General features: G+C 41.8%; 1 long non-coding RNA gene across 1 annotated transcript; it reads right to left on the reverse strand.

The window, feature by feature from the left end:
- Nucleotides 1-2764: 2764 nt before the first annotated feature.
- LOC131188405 (uncharacterized) lies at nucleotides 2765-7959 on the reverse strand. Its single transcript, XR_009152775.1, has 3 exons — nucleotides 7779-7959; nucleotides 4829-4943; nucleotides 2765-2961 (listed from the first exon to the last, which is right to left on the reverse strand). It is a non-coding gene; the product is annotated as an uncharacterized LOC131188405 (long non-coding RNA).
- Between the last annotated feature and the right edge of the window lie 8939 nt (nucleotides 7960-16898).

The raw sequence follows: 16898 nt of genomic DNA on the forward strand, positions 1-16898 counted from the left end.
TATTATTATTATTATTATTATTATTAAACAGGGTGAGGGTCATCTACAAGGTAATATCCATCGAGTTTGTATTTAGTGTTCTGATTCTTTTTACCAATGTGTAAGACAGAGCATTTGCTGGTTGAGATTTTGAGTTGCCAAATTTTTGACCATTCCGACACAAAGTTAAGGTCTTTTGGAGGGTAGCTGTATTGTTGGTAGTATTAAATAGTTTAACATCATCAGCGAAGAGAACACAATTACTTATAATATGGTCACAGAGGTTGTTAATGTATAATATGAAGAGTGTTGGTCCTAGAACACTGCCTTGGGGAACACCCACTATTGACAGGAACAGGATTTGATAGGGCACTGCCTATTTTGACCACTTGTTGTCTGTTTGACAGGAAAGCTGTTATCCAATTGTGGAGAGGTCTGGAGATGCCGTAGGATTTTAGTTTTAGAAGAAGTTTGTCAGGTACCACTGAGTCAAAAGCTTTACAGAAGTCTATGTAAATTGCATCTATTGCTTTGCCCTGATCAAGATTTGTAGTCCATATGTTTTTGCAGTGAAGAAGTTGTAAATTACAGGATAATTTTTTTCTGAAACCAAATTGTTTATTAGAGAGTAGGTTGTTTGCTTCTAGGTGGAGAGTGATGGATTGGTTGATGATTGATTCCATTACTTTGCAGGTGAGGCAGCATAAAGAAATTGATCTGTAATTTTCAACTAGGCTGGGGTCTCCTTTTTTGAAGATTGGGATGACCATGGCTAGTGACCATAGAATGGGAAGGGAGTGGTCCTGAAAGCTTTTTCAAAGATTATGCTTAGGGGTTCTGCTATATTAATGGAAAGTTTTTTTAAGAAGTATGCACATAGGCCATCAGATCCAGTTAGATAGAGATGGTTTCAGTCTGCGAAATGCCTTTTCAACATTATCTTCTGTGAAATCTATTTGTGTTAGGTCATTGTAATCATTGTTGATACGACTGGGGAATGTTGGGTATGAGCCATTGTTGTTAACAATGATTGTTCAAGATTGTTAACAATCTTGAACTAAATGCACTCAAAACTGTAGAAATGTTGGTGGATTTTAGAAGAAAACCTCCTATACTACCACCTCTTACAATACTAGACAACACTGTATCAACAGTAGAGATCTTCAGGTTTCTAGGCTCTCATATCTCAAGACCTAAAATGAATACCTAACATCAAAAACTTCATCAAAAAAACACAACAAAGAATATTTTTTCTGCACCAGCTCAGAAAGCTCAAACTATCCAACTACTGATTCAGTTCTACAGAGCAATTATTGAGTCTGTCATCTGCACCTCCATAACTGTCTGGTTTGGCTCTGCAACCCAACAAGACAGACACAAACTTCAATGGATAGTTAGAACTGCAGAAAAAACAATTGCTACCAACCTGCAATTGAGGATCTGTATACTGCACGAGTCAAAAAGAGGCCTGTGAAAATATCTACAGACTAGTGGTGGGTTTCAAATTTTTTCTACCGGTTCTGTGGGTGTGGCTTGGTGGGCATAGCAGGGGAAGGATACTGCAAAATCCCCATTTCCTCCCAATCAGTTGGGACTCAGGAGGCAGAGAACAGATGGGGGTGAGGCCAGTTAGAATTGTACTACCGGATCTTCGAACTACTCAAAATTTCCGCTACTGGTTCTCCAGAACTGGTCAGAACCTGCTGAAACCCACCTCTGGAACAGCCCAGTGCACACATTCTGGAGAGAGAGAGAAGTTCCCTGAAGATGAGTTCCAGCATGAGTCAAAATGTTTGAAAGACTATTCAAAGTGTATTTATGTTTGTATTTGCATTTTTAAATGGCTTTTTAATTCATCTGTGATAAATACATCTCCAGTTTTTAATAAATTAATAAATAACCGGCTAATAAAAATGAATGTGATTAATATTACATTTCAATCTTCCACATTGAAATGTAAAAAAAAAAAAAGCCGGATACTTGTGTATTTGAGGGGCTGCCACAAAAGAAAAGGGGGTCGACTTATTCTTCAAAGCACCAGAAGGCAGGACAAGAAACAGTGGATGGAAACTAAAGGAGAGAAGCAACCTGGAACTAAGGAGAAATTTCTCCATGACTCAGCACTCATTAAGGCCTGCCCCTCCCTTCCTTCTGTTGCCTCCGCCTATCCAGTCTTCTGATGCGAGGGTCACTCCAATCAGCAGCTGTTGGAAATAAACTTTCCTCAGGCTCACATGCTGTGGAGGAGGGGGAGGGGTCTAGCTGCTCCGTTTGCCTGGGCATGGAGCCAGGGCTGGGGCCGGGGGGTGCTCCCTCCTCTTCAGCTTGTCTGGGCATGGAGCCAGGACTGGGGCCGGGAGGCATACATTCCTCCGTGTTCGGGAGCAGATAAGCAGACCCCGGCTGCGGTGAGAGCGGGCAAGACACAACACTGGGGATGTTTTAAGAAAAGACTGGACAGTGTGAACTGGTCTCGGGCAGAGCTGTCAAGCTCCTGGCCGACGGGCTGGATGCGTCACACGCTGGCCAGGCCCACGACCGGTTTAGCGAAGTGGGGAAAAGTTCTGATACATCACGTGATGCCACCATGACATGAGTTTGACCCTCTGGTCTAGGGTCTCCTGCTTGAGCCATGGGTTGGCTCAGAAGACCACCAAGGTCCCTTCCAGCTTTATTCTGATTGATGTGAGCACCCATTTACACACACACACACACACACACACACACAATGTGTGAATATACTGCCCCGACCGAACCCCTGTTACAATAATCATACAACAACTGCAATGCTCACTTAGCTGTATTTCAAGGAAAAGGTGCCAAATCTTCCTTCAATGCATACATGTGTTAGCGTCCGATAGATAGTAATTTGGATTTATATAAAGGTAGATAAAGCAATAGCAAGTAGTGATCTCAGGTCATTGGCCAGATCTTGAAGACATGCTGGACAGTAGAGGGAGATGGCATTATTCTTAGCTGCGTCTAAGAAATGAGATAAAACAATTTGTTGGTCGAAGTGAGGTCAATGTTTCTTCTGACCCCTGAATCCCAAAACCTATTCTCTCCTCCCTTCCTTTCTGTACAGAGCTTTCCTGGAAACCCACATCATGTCCATGTCTGTATCTTACAACGCTTTGTAAATAGAAACAATATCAGGTAGATTATCCCACTCTTGTAGGAGATGACGAGGCTGAGCTCAAAGGATGGGTCAACACGTCATAATTCATGGGTTCCTATGTGTCTGCAAGCAATTTAACTCTTGCGCACCTTGAATGACTTTCTTATCTCCTGCCCATTTCCCTTGACTGTTAGTCGGTCAGATTCAGTGGTGGGATCCAAAAAATTTTTTACTACTGGTTCTGTGGGCATGGCTTGGTGGATGTGGTGTGGCTTGGTGTGCGTGGCTTGGTGGGCATGGCATGGGAAGGATACTGCAAAATCCCCATTCCCTCCCCACTCCAGGGGAAGGATACTGCAAAATCTCCATTCCCTCCCCACTCCAGGGGAAGGATACTGCAAAATCTCCATTACCAATCCACTCCAGAGGAAGAATACTGCAAACAGGGGAAGGATGTTGCAAAATCTCCATTCCCACCCCACTCCAGGGGAAGGATACTGCAAAATCCCCATTCCCTCCCCACCCCACTAACCTGTTTTCCAGCTCTGTTCTCCTGTGCAGGGCAACAAAAGAAGACCCAGCCGATCGGTTAAGACTCGATCAACTGAGAATCTGAGACTTGATCAGCTGGGACTCAGGAGGCAGCAAATAGATCAGGGTGGGGCCAGCCAGAGGTGGTATTTGCCGGTTCTCCGAACTACTCAAAATTTCCACTATTGGTTCACCAGAACTGGCTGAATACCACCTCTGGTCAGATTCTTGTAGAGAGCCTAAGTTTGCAATAAATCTTTATACTTATTTGAACTGCCTGGATCTCCTGATCACCTCTCACAGTACTAGACAACACAGTATCAACAGTAGAAGCCTTTAAATTTCTAGGTTCTATCATATCACAAGATCTAAAATGGACAGCTAACATCAAAAACGTCATCAAAAAAGGTCAACAAAGAATGTTCTTTCTGCACCAACTCAGTAAGCTCAAACTGCCCAAGGAGCTGCTGATTCAGTTCTACAGAGGAATTATTGAGTCTGTCATTTGCAACTCTATAACTGTCTGGTTCGGTTATGCAACCCAACAAGAAAGACACAGACTTCAGAGGATCATTAGAACTGCGGAAAAAACAATGGCTACCAACCTGCCTTCCATTGAGGACCTGTATACTGCACGAATCAAGAAGAGGGCCGTGAAAATATTTACAGACCCCTCGCATCCTGGACATAAATTGTTTCAATTCCTACCCTCAAAACGACGCTATAGAGCACTGCACACCAGAACAACTAGACACAAGGACAGTTTTTCCCCGAAGGCCATCACTCTGCTAAACAAATAATTCCCTCAACATTGTCAAACTATTTACTAAATCTGCACTATTAATCTTCTCATCATTCCCATTACCCATCTCCTTCCACTTATGACTTTGTTGCTTGTATCCTTACCATTTATATTGATACTGTTTCCTGATTGGTTATTTGTAGCCTATGACTATCATTAAATGTTGTATCATTAAGTGTTAAATTTGTATCCTATGACTATCATTAAGTGTTGTAAGTGTTGTACCTTGATGAAGGTATCTTTTCTTTTATGTACAGTGAGAGCGTATGCACCAGAGACAAATTCCTTGTGTGTCCAATCACACTTGGCCAATAAAAATTCTAATCCTAATTCTAATTTATCTGGCACTTGACAAATCTACAACCGTGGCATCTCTATTAGGGAACTTTTTTTCTTACGGTAAACAGCACACTTTTCTCAAGCAATCCATTTTTCCAATGTAAGTATAGCCTGCATTACAGGGAAAGTTCATGCAGTATCCTCCTCGTTTCCGGCACTGGGCAACGGCATTCCCTATGAAAAGGAAGAGAGGAGAGAAGTAATTGATGAGTAAAGCTACTTTGATATTGCCATATATTTCTCATTCCAAGATACCACTACCAATGCAGAATTCTTGTGGCTTCAGGCAGTTTCATCTCACCAGGCGGATCTGTTTCTCCTTGCAGTAGGACCAAATAAATCCATCTGGTTTGTTTGTTTGTTTGTTTGTTTGTTTGTTTGTTTGTTTATTTATTTATTTATTTATTTACAACAGTATATATAAGCATAAGCATGAAAAAACTATACAACACATAAGCGTATATATGAGTATGAGTATGTAATAACTATATTAATTGGATATAATGAAGGAAAACATTAGGACAGGAACGGTAGGCACGCTGGTGCTCTTATGCACGCCCCTTACAGACCTCTTAGGAATGGGGTGAGGTCAATAGTAGATAGTCTTTGGTTAAAGCTTTGGGGATTTTGGGAAGAGACCACAGAGTCAGGTAGTGTGTTCCAAGTATTTACAACTCTGTTACTGAAGTCATATTTTCTGCAATCAAGATTGGAGCGGTTAACATTAAGTTTAAATCTATTGTGTCCTCGTGTATTGTTGCAGTTGAAGCTGAAGTAGTCTTCGACAGGAAGGACATTGTAGCAGATGATTCTATGAGTTAAACTCAGGTCATGTCGAAGGCGGCAGAGTTCTAAGTTTTCTAAACCCAGGATTTCAAGTCTGGTGGCATACCAGATAGCAACAGCAGTAGCAACAGCACTTAGACTTATATACTTTTTCTTTTTTAAAAAAAATAATATTTATTGAATTTCCAAAAGTTAAAATACACAATACACACACAGAGAAAGCACAATACACAAAAACAAACATATATATATATAAAACACACAAAGACAAGCGCGTCAAAATTACATTACTCATAACAGCTTTTCCTACATCTCGTATCCTATTTAACCTCTATATACAGATTCTACTTCTAAGTATCTCTATAAACCAACATCCTTATTTACATGATCTTAACCTCTATTCAGAATTCAGTCTCATAACAAAAGTTTTATGCTTAATCTCCAGCCAGGAATACCATCTATTCCATATTCAATAGTACTCAGTATCTTCCCTCTCCTTCATTTCCATCGATAATCTGTCCATTTCTGCACATTCGTATATTGTTTTATTATACTTTGATCCAGTAGGATATCCGGATGTTTCCAATTCTGTGTGCTATATACTTTTATGTACTTTTTCATAGTGCTTTTACAGCCCCCTCTAAGCAGTTTACAGAGTCAGCCTCTTGCCCCCAACAATCTGCTAATGCAGTCTGTTATTAACAGCAGCTGCCTGCAATTACTGCAGGTTCTAGTCCCACTAGGCCCAAGGTTGACTCAGCCTTCCATCCTTTATAAGGTAGGTAAAATGAGGACCCAGATTGTTGGGGGGAATAAGTTGATTTTGTATATAAATATACAAATAGAATGAAGACTATTGCTAACATAGTGTAAGCCACCCTGAGTCTTCGGAGAAGGGCGGGATATAAATGCAAATTAAAAAAAACATATATCTGGGTCTTCATTTTACCCACCTCGGAAGGATCGAAGGCTGAATCAACCTTGAGTCAGTCAGGATCAAACTGCTTGCAGTTGGCAGTCAACAGAAATAATATAATATAATATAATATAATATAATATAATATAATATAATATAATATAATATAATATAATATAATATAATATAATATAATATAATATAATATAATATAATATAATATAATATAATATAATATAATATAATATAATATAATATAATATAATATAATATAATATAATATAATATAATATAATATAATATAATATAATATAATATCAGAGTTGGAAGGGACCTTGGAGGTCTTCTAGTCCAACCCCCTGCCCAGGCAGGAAACCCTACACCATTTCAGACAGATGGTTATCCAACCCCTTGTTAAAAATTTCCAGTGTTGGAGCATTCACAACTTCTGCAGGCAAGTCGTTCCACTTAACTGTTCTAACTTGGCATGGCATAGGGCCGGGCTATTTACGGGACCGCCTGCTGCTACCGAATACCTCTCACCGACCCGTGCGCTCTCACAGAGAGGGACTCCTCAGGGTGCCGTCAGCCAGGCAGTGCCGTCTGGCGACACCCAGGGGAAGGGCCTTCTCTGTGGGGGCTCACACCCTCTGGAACGAACTTCCCCCAGGACTTCGTCAACTGCCTGACGTCTGGACCTTCCGCCGCGAGCTTAAAACACATCTATTCATTTGCGCAGGACTAGACTAGATTTTAAATTTATACGGGTTTTAATGGGTTTTATTATGTATATTAGTATTTTTAACTATTTGGCTTTGTGGAATAAGTTTTTTAATTGATGTTTTATTTTGTATTTATATGTACATTTTATCTGCCTGTGAACCACCCTGAGTCCCTAGGGAGATAGGGCGTATAAAAATACGAAAAATAAATAAATAAATAAATAAATAAATAAATAAATAAATAAATAAATAAATAACTGTCAGGAAATTTCTCCTTAGTTCTAAGTTGGTTCTTTCCTTGATCAGTTTCCACCCATTGCTTCTTGTTCTTCCCTCAGGTGCTTTGAAGGATAGTTTGACTCCCTCTTCTTTGTGGCAGCCTCTGAGATATTGGAAGACTATCATGTCTCCCCTAGTCCTTCTTTTCATTAAACTAGACATACCCAGTTCCTCCAACCGTTCTTCATATGTTTTAGCCTCCAGAAATAAATTACCCTGCTTTCAAAGTTAGTCATACTTGTTTAGAAAGGAGTGAGCTATCAATTTTTTCTTCTTCTTTGAATTATCAGGCATTTAGTTTCTTACCTGGTCCAGGCAGGAATGCAAGGAAAAGGAATGTGAAGAGCAGGTAAAATATCTTCATGTTGCGATTGGTTCTCGATGGAATGTTACTCCTGAAACAGGACACAGTATTATAGAGCTCTGATGATTTGTTGCTCCACTTCAGTAAAATATTGCAAATATTTTTAGGAGTTATTTTTACTCTTCTTACATAAGACGTGTTTACACCTTCCTGCTGTTAAAATAATCCCTGTGAGTTTCCGTGTGCAAAAGTCCTTGGGAAAGCAAACGACTTAGAACAGAGTAGAATGAGCTGGAAGGACATTGGAGGTTTTCTAGTCCAGCCCCCTGCTCAAGCAGGAGAACCCATGCCATCTCAGACAAGTGACTGTCTAGTCCAGGGGTCTCCAACCTTGGTCCCTTTAAGACTTGTGGACTTCAACTCCCAGAGTCCCTCAGCCAGCAAAGCTGGCTGAGGAACTCTGGGAGTTGAAATCCACAAGTCTTAAAGGGACCAAGGTTGGAGACCCCTGGTCTAGTCTTTTCTTAAAAACATCCAGTGATGGAGCACCCACAACTTCTGGTGGCAAGCTGTTCCACTGGTTAATTGTTCTCACTGTTAGGAAGTTTCTCCTTAATTCCCGGTTGCTTCTCTCCTTGATTAGTTTCCATCGATTGTTTCTTGTCCTGCCCTCAGGTGCTTTGGAGAATAATTTGACCCCCAAAACCCCAAAAGTACAAAAAAAAAAACCAAAAGTACACAGGCTAAATAGCAATAACTGAGAAAGGGACTTTGGATTCTTAGTGGACAACCAGCTAAATATGAGCCAGCAGTGTGCAGCAACAAGCCAAAAAAGCCAATGCAATCCTAAACTGCATTAACAGAGGGATACAATCAAGATCTAGTGAGGTACTCATACCACTCTATAAAGCCTTAGTAAAACCACACCTAGAGTCCTGCCTCCAGTTTTGGTCACCACACTGGAAAAAAAGATGTTGGGACTCTAGAAAAGTGCAGAGAAGAGGAACCAAGATGATTTCGCCACTCCTCTGAATACAACAAAATACCTTATGCCACCAGACTTGAAATCCTGAGTTTAGAAAATTTAGAACTCCGCCACCTTCGAAACCTTTGTTTCTGGGTTCAGTTCAATTTGGCATTTTGTTATATCCTGTAACCCTCCCTTGATTTTGCACATTCTAACAGCGGCAAGGATTGTGTTCGCGCAATATTGGAAACTCAGTAACATACCACCAGAGAGTCAGATTATCCAAAAAGTATAGGATTGCGCAGAAATGGATGGGCTTACCATAGAACTACAAGAACAAGAAGATTCAGAATACTATGCGGTCTGGGAAAATTGGTACACATGGACAATCAATAGAAATAGAAAACAAAATATACATAAGGCTATTGATGATAATGTATATAAAAATTATATGGAAGGTAGATCCGAAACACACAATAATGTCATGGTTCTGTTGAATATGTACAATTGTTATGAAAAAAGAAAATCGTAATAAAAATAAAATTTTAAAAAAAGAAATAGGAAATATTTATATGTTATATGTTGTGTGTTTGTCAGATTGTGTATCACATTAAAACAAAAAAAACATTTAAAAAAGAGTTGGAAGGGACCTTGGAGGTCTTCTAGTCCATCCCCCTGCTCAGGCAAAAAACCCGATAGCATTTCAGACAGGTGGCTGTCCCGTCTCTTCTTCTTTTTTTTAATCTTTTTAGTTTTAAATAATTTTTATTTCCATTTTCCAACATCATATTTATGTACAAACTATTATCCATCATTAATCATTAATTTTTATTTATTACTGATTCAGGCCTGCCCGACTGCCACTTCCTTTCTTCACAACCACCCTCTCTATCCTCTACTACTTTCACATCCTTCATCTCCTTCACTTTACTACTTCCTCTCCTCCTTCTCCACTCCTCCCTTCTTCCACCCTTTCTAACCTTCTTATTCTCCTCCTCCTTCTCAACTCTTTCCTACCTACTTTCTTCCCTCCTTCTACTCCTCTCTCCTTTTCTTTCTGAAATGGCAGTCGGGCAGCCCCAATATCATTTTAAATTTTAATTTCATATCTTCAAACATTACTGTACATTAATAATCAATCCATGTATCATTTTCCCCACTTTCCCCCCCCCTCCCCCCCCTGGACTTCCCAGAGCAAATACCGGGTATTATGACCAACAATCACAAGCTAAAGTATGCAAAATATACATAACCTCCCACCTTTAAAAAATTTAAAACTTTAAATCCCCTCACAATAAAGATAAAGAGATAGGAAAGAATAATAAAAAGGAAAAAAGAAAAGAAGCAATACCAACTTCACATATTACTTCTTACAGTCCCTTTGTCCCGTCTCTTCTTAAAACACAACTTTCTGAAGGAAAGCTGTTCCGCTGGTTAATTGTTCTCACTTTTTAGGAAGTTCTTCCTTCCTTCTAGATTGCTTCTCTCCTTGGTTAGTTTCCATCAATTGTTTCTTGCCTTGCCTTCAGGTGTTTTGGAAAATAGATTGACCTCCTGGTCTTTGTGTGCAGACATTAAGTGATTATTAAAAAGGAAGAAGAATAGACCAGGAGTTTTATTTATTATTTATGGTTATTGGCTTTTTGTAACTTGGGACAAAAGCAGTGGTGAGATCCATTTTTTTTTAGTACTGGTTCTGTGGGCGTAGCTTGGTGGGCGTGGTGTGGCTTGGTGGGTGTGGCTTGGTGGGCATGGCAGGGGAAAGATACTGCAAAATCTCCATTCCCACCCTACTTCACGGAAGGATCCCCATTCCTTCCCCACTCCTGGGAGAAGGATATTGCAAAATGGGCCTCTGGTGGCGCAACAGGCTAATGCAGCCTATTATTAAAAGCAACTGCTTGCAATATTGCAGGTTCAAGTCCCACCAGGCCCAAGGTTGACTCAGCCTTCCATCCTTTATAAGGTAGGTAAAATGAGGACCCAGATTGTTGGGGGGCAATAAGTTGACTTTGTATATAGTATACAAATGGATGAAGAATATTGCTTGACATAGTGTAAGCCGTCCTGAGTCTTCGGAGAAGGGCAGGATATAAATGCAAATAAAAAAAAAAATCTTTTTATATCTACCGCCCACTTTTGTATCTCTGTTAGTAGTAAAATTTTCTAACCACCCACCGGTTCCACAGTAAAGGGAAGGATACTGCAAAATCTCCATTCCGACCCCATTCTGGGGCCAGCCAGAGGTGGTATCTGCTGGTTCTCTGAACTACTCAAAATTTCCTCTACCGGTTCTCCAGAACCTGTCAGAACCTGCGGGATTTCACCCCTGGATAAAAGGCTAGACTTTGGAGGATGAAACTTTAAAGTTCAGTTGTCTCAGACAACCTGCCACATGGAAACTGATGTTATGATAAAACAGGCTGTAATATTTGGATGGTTTCCTTCTATTCCAAGCACCAGGGTTCCATACATTTGACAACAGAGATGGGTGGCTTAATACTGGGAATCGAATGGAATGGTAGAGTAGAGTAGAGTAGAGTAGAGTAGAGTAGAGTAGAACGGAAGAGAAGAGAAGGGAAGAGATGTCGTGTCCCACTCCTCCGCTGACGGCCGGGTCAGGGAAATCCGAATCAGGCGTGCCTCTGCAGCTCTGCCAAAGTCCTAGCAAAGTCCTCAGGGCAGGCAGGAGACCAGAAAGTGACTTCAGCAAGATATGGTAGACTTTGCCTGACTCAGAGAATGCCAGACAGCAGATCCTTTATATAGGCCATGGGGTGTGGCTCCATGACTCAGCACTTATCCAGGCCTGCCCCTCCCTTCCTTCTGTTGCCTCCGCCTATCCAATCTTCTGATGCGAGGGTCACTCCAATCAGCTGTTGGAAGTAAACTTTCCTCAGGCTCACATGCTGTGGAGGAGGGGGAGGGGTCTAGCTACTCCGTTTGCCTGGGCATGGAGCCAGGGCTGGGGCCGGGGGGTGCTCCCTCCTCTGCAGCTTGTCTGGGCATGGAGCCAGGGCCGGGGGGTGCTCCCTCCTCTTCAGCTTGTCTGGGCATGGAGCCAGGACTGGGGCCGGGAGACATACATTTCTCCGTGTTCGGGAGCAGATAAGCAGACCCCGGCTGCGGTGAGAGCGGGCAAGACACAACACTGGGATGTTTTAAGAAAAGACTGGACAGTGTGAACTGGTCTCGGGCAGAGCTGTCAAGCTCCTGGCTGATGGGCCGGATGTGTCACACACCGGCCAGGCCCATGCCCGGTTTAGCGAAGTGGGGAAAAGTTCTGATACATCACGTGATGCCACCATGACATGAGTTTGACCCTCTGGTCTAGGGTCTCCTGCTTGAGCCATGGGTTGGCTCAGAAGACCACCAAGGTCCCTTCCAGCTTTATTCTGATTGATGTGAGCACCCATTTACACACACACACACACACACACACACACACACACACACACACAATGTGTGAATATACTGCCCCGACCGAACCCCTGTTACAATAATCATACAACAACTGCAGTGCTCACTTAGCTGCTCCATGACTCAGCACTTATCCCAGCCTGCCCCTCCCTTCCTTCTGTTGCCTCCGCCTATCAATTCTTCTGAAGCGAGGGTCACTCCAGTCTGCAGCTGTTGGTAATTGACCTTCCTCAGGCTCACATGCTGTGGGGGAGGGGGAGGGGTCTAGTTTCTCCCTGGCTTCTCGGGCATGGAGCCAGAGCTGGGGGCTGGAGGTACTTCTTCCTCCTCAGCCTGTCTGGGCATGGAGCCAGGGCTGGGGGCTGGAGGTACTTCTTCCTCCTCAGCCTGTCTGGGCATGGAGCCAGGGCTGGGGCCAGGAGGCATACTAGGACATTCCTCAGCGTTCGGAAGCAGATAAGAAGGCCCCGGCTGCGGTGAAAGCGGACGAGACACAACAAGAGAAAAGAGAAGAGAGTAGAGTAGAGTAGAGTAGAGTAGAGTAGAGTAGAATAGAATAGAATAGAATAGAATAGAATAGAATAGAATAGAATAGAATAGAATAGAATATAGAAATGGAATGGAATGGAGAGTAGAGTAGAGTAGAGGTAGAGTAGAGTAGAGTAGAGTAGAAGAAGAGAAGAGAAGAGAAGAGAAGAGAAGAGAAGAGAAGAGAAGAGAAGAGAAGAGAAGAGAAGAGAAGAGAAGAGAAGAGAACTGGAAGGGACCTTGGAGATCTTCTAGTCTAGCCCCCTGCTCAAGCAGCACAATCTAGACCCATAATGGCGAACCTATGGCACACCCTCTATGGCACAGATGGCATGTGGGGCCCTTTCTGCAGGCATGCAAACCATCGCCCATCTCAGCTCTACCGCGCACGCACAAGTGCCCCCCACCAGCCAGCTGATTTTCAGGATGCGTGGGGGGGGGTTGCATGCAGGAGATGGTGCGCATATGCGGGGGGGGGGGTCCTGTGCTCGTGCAAAGTGGGGTGGGGCTGCGTGTGCATGTACAGGGGGGGTGGGGGGAGCACGGAGGGGTGGCGTGCCCCCCTCTGTGGCCTGTCTTTGGCCTCATGAGACTGCAGGGAGGCCTACTAGGGCCAAAATGGCGGGGGTCGCGTGCGCATGCACAGTGGCCGGTGGGAGCATAAAGGAGCATGGGAGGGTCACATGCGCATGTATGGGGGGGCAGGGGAGCATGGGGGGGTCGTGCGTGCATGCGCAAGGGGGGCATTGTATTATGAGTGCCGTCAGGTGCAAAAGCACTTTTGGTACACAAGAAAAAAGTCTATACTGTTTCAGAGTTTCAAAAATTTCCTGACAGTTAGAACAATCAATAAGTGGAACAACTTGCCTGCAGAAGTTGTGAATGCTCCAACACTGGGAGTTTTTAAGAAAAGATTGGATAACCATTTGTCTGAAATGGTGTAGGGTTTCCTGCCTGGGCAGGGGGTTGGACTAGAAGACCTCCAAGGCTCCCTTCCAACTCTGTTATTGTTATTAGATAAGTGACTGTCTAGTCTCCTTTTAAAAACCGCCAGTGATGGACTGCCCAAGGTTTCTGAAGACAGAAGGTTCCTTTTTTAACCCTTTCCTAGGGCATCTAGTAACACTGCTGATGTCAGGAGCCAATTGGGTCTCTTGAGAAAAGTAGCAGCCAAGACGTCAGGAGTCTATACGTCCTTGGGAACTGAACTGTCTGCTAGCAAGAACAATATTTAGATGTTTCCCATTCCAGCAGGAGAAAATGAAAATTATTTTTTGTATTTTATTTTTTCATTTACAGGGTATATACCAAAAGCCCCTTTCCTTATAAATTGAATAATCTAGTTTATATAATAAATTATTTATGGGGACTGGCTTTTGTTCTACGCACCTACACGCTGTATATGTGGCATCCCACATTTCTATTCTATTCTTTTCTCCCCTTCCTCTGATAATTTATTGAGTTTTAAAACTCATCAGCAGTCTCCCCACAGAATGCCAAAAGCGTCATTCTCAGAGCTGCCATGACACACTCAGAGTGATTATCAAAACGACCTTCTGTTCTGCCATCAGCTCATCTGTTATAACAAGACATTATACCGTATTTTTTTGGGAGTAAAAGACATACCTTTCCCCCCTAAAAGTGGGGGGAAATTTAGTTGAGTCTTATAGACCGAATACAGGCATTTTTGGCCTCCCAAACCCTCCATGCAACATGTTTTCACCCTCCCCGGCCCCCAGAAGCACTCTGCAGTGTTCTGCATGGCCTGTTTTTGCCAAAAATGCACCTGTTTTTGCCAAAAACATGCCCGCCACGCATCACTACCAGTGTTGTGACTCCAGCCCCAGAACCTGGCCCCATGCCCAAAATTGATTCTGAGAGTGACGGGGAAGGGTTACCTCGGGAGCACAGATTCCTTTGGCCCGGCTCCAGGAGCCAGAACCAGACCAGTCAGAGGACGTAATGAGGCCGTCATCCCCTGATTCCTCCCTTCCCCAGGCTACGCCTTCAGACCCAGCTGATAATAATAATCAAGCTTGGCTTGACCCGCGCTTCAGAAGAGAGGCGGTGTCATCAAAAGGAAAAGGATATATAAGGAGCTTTGGGACGGCTCTCACTCCACGGGAAGCAAAAGTTTAGCTGAACCATTTCAAAAAGAGCTGAAAGTCTTGGTACGTGAGTCATTTGTTTGAACTTTGGCAGACAGCTGCGATTTCTCTGCCAGGACTGATAAGAGCTGTGAATCCGCTGGCTGAAGGCCAGCTCGTGGGTCTGAAGTGGGGAAGGAGACAGAACAACCGGATCGCCAAACTACCAGCCACGATTGCTACTGAATTACTTGATACGGTCCAATCCAGGAGCATTTCACCCCTGAAATAAACCTATTATTCCATCTAAACATTGTTATGATTGTTAGCTGGAAACTAATTAAGGAGAGAAGCAACTTTCTTGACAAGAGAGGAAGTGGAGCTTCTTGGCAATGCAGTAGTCCTTGTCCTTGTTGGAAGATTGGTCTTCTGGGCAGGGATCACAGTGGGCTGCATCTCAAATCAAGAGTCCTTGAAGACCCCCATTGCTTCCTAAAAACACACACACCACATAATAGTTCTCTTTTTATCAGATTTGTTTGATTGTCTCCATGTTTGATTTTTTATCAAGGCTCACAACAGATTATGCACCATATTTTTATATCCATTTGCACACCTTATCATTAGTCATCTCTTTTCCCCATCCTTATTGTATACTCTATCATGACACACAAATTCTTACACCTGTTGTTAAGGTGTGAATTGTTCCAGATGATCATTTGAAAAAAGAAAGAGGTTCTGGGGTTCTCTAACAAGCACTTCTTTTAATTTCTTCACTCCATTTCTATGTCACTCACAACTATCTTGGTGTTTGTTGTTTTATTTTTCAAATACATATTCACAATCAGTAGATTTGTATAATCAATGGAACATTTGTTGCAAATGATTTGAGACTTTAGATAACATATCATAGTCTCAATATAATATAATATAATATAATATATAATATAATATAATATAATATAATATAATATAATATAATATAATATAATATAATATAATATAATATAATATAATATAATATAATATATATAATATAATATAATATAATATAATATAATATAATATAATATAATATAATATAATATAATATAATATAATATAATATAATATAATATAATATAATATAATATAATATAATATAATATAATATAATATAATATAATATAATATAATATAATATAATATAATATAATATAATATAATATAACAACAGAGTTGGAGGGGACCTTGGAGGCCTTCTAGTCCAACCCCCTGCCCAGGCAGGAAACCCTACACCATCTCAGTCAGATGGTTATCCAACATTTTCTTTAAAACTTCCAGTGTTGGAGCATTCACAACTTCTGGAGGCAAGTTGTTCCACTGATTAATTGTTCTAACTGTCAGGAAATTTCTCCTTAGTTCTAAGTTGCTTCTTTCCTTGATTAGTTTCCACCCATTGCTTCTTGTTCTGCCCTCAGGTGCTTTGGAGAATAGTTTGACTCCCTCTTCTTTGTGGCAACCCCTGAGATATTGGAACACTGCTATCATGTCTGCCCTGGTCCTTCTTTTCATTAAACTAGGCATACCCAGTTCCTGCAACCGTTCTTCATATGTTTTAGCCTCCAGTCCCCTAATCATCTTTGTTGCTCTTCTCTGCACTCTTTCTAGAGTCTATATATATGGAATATATATATATATATATTTGTTTGTTTTCTCAGGTTTTCACGGGTGTTAGTATGTAGGTCTTTGGTTGTTCGGGTTTTCTCCCGTGTAAAATTGGAAGTGTCTTGCCGACGTTTCGACGAAGTCTCATTCGTCATCTTCAGGCTTCAGCTTTGAAGCACAAAGCTGAAGCCTGAAGATGACAAATGAGACTTCATCGAAATGTCGCCAAGACACTTCCAATTTTACACGGGTGAAAACCCAAACAACCAAAGACCTATATATATATATATATATATATTTGTTTTCTGAGGTTTTCACGGGTGTTTGTATATAGGTCTTTGGTTGTTCGGGTCTTCTCCCGTGTAAAATTGGAAGTGTCTTGGCGACGTTTCGACGAAGTCTCATTCGTCATCTTCAGGCTTCAGCTTCGTGCTTCTTGCTCCCAGAATATATATATGGAAGTACAAAGAAAT

Source organism: Ahaetulla prasina, chromosome 1, assembly GCF_028640845.1.
Source record: "Ahaetulla prasina isolate Xishuangbanna chromosome 1, ASM2864084v1, whole genome shotgun sequence".
NCBI lineage: Eukaryota > Metazoa > Chordata > Lepidosauria > Squamata > Colubridae > Ahaetulla > Ahaetulla prasina.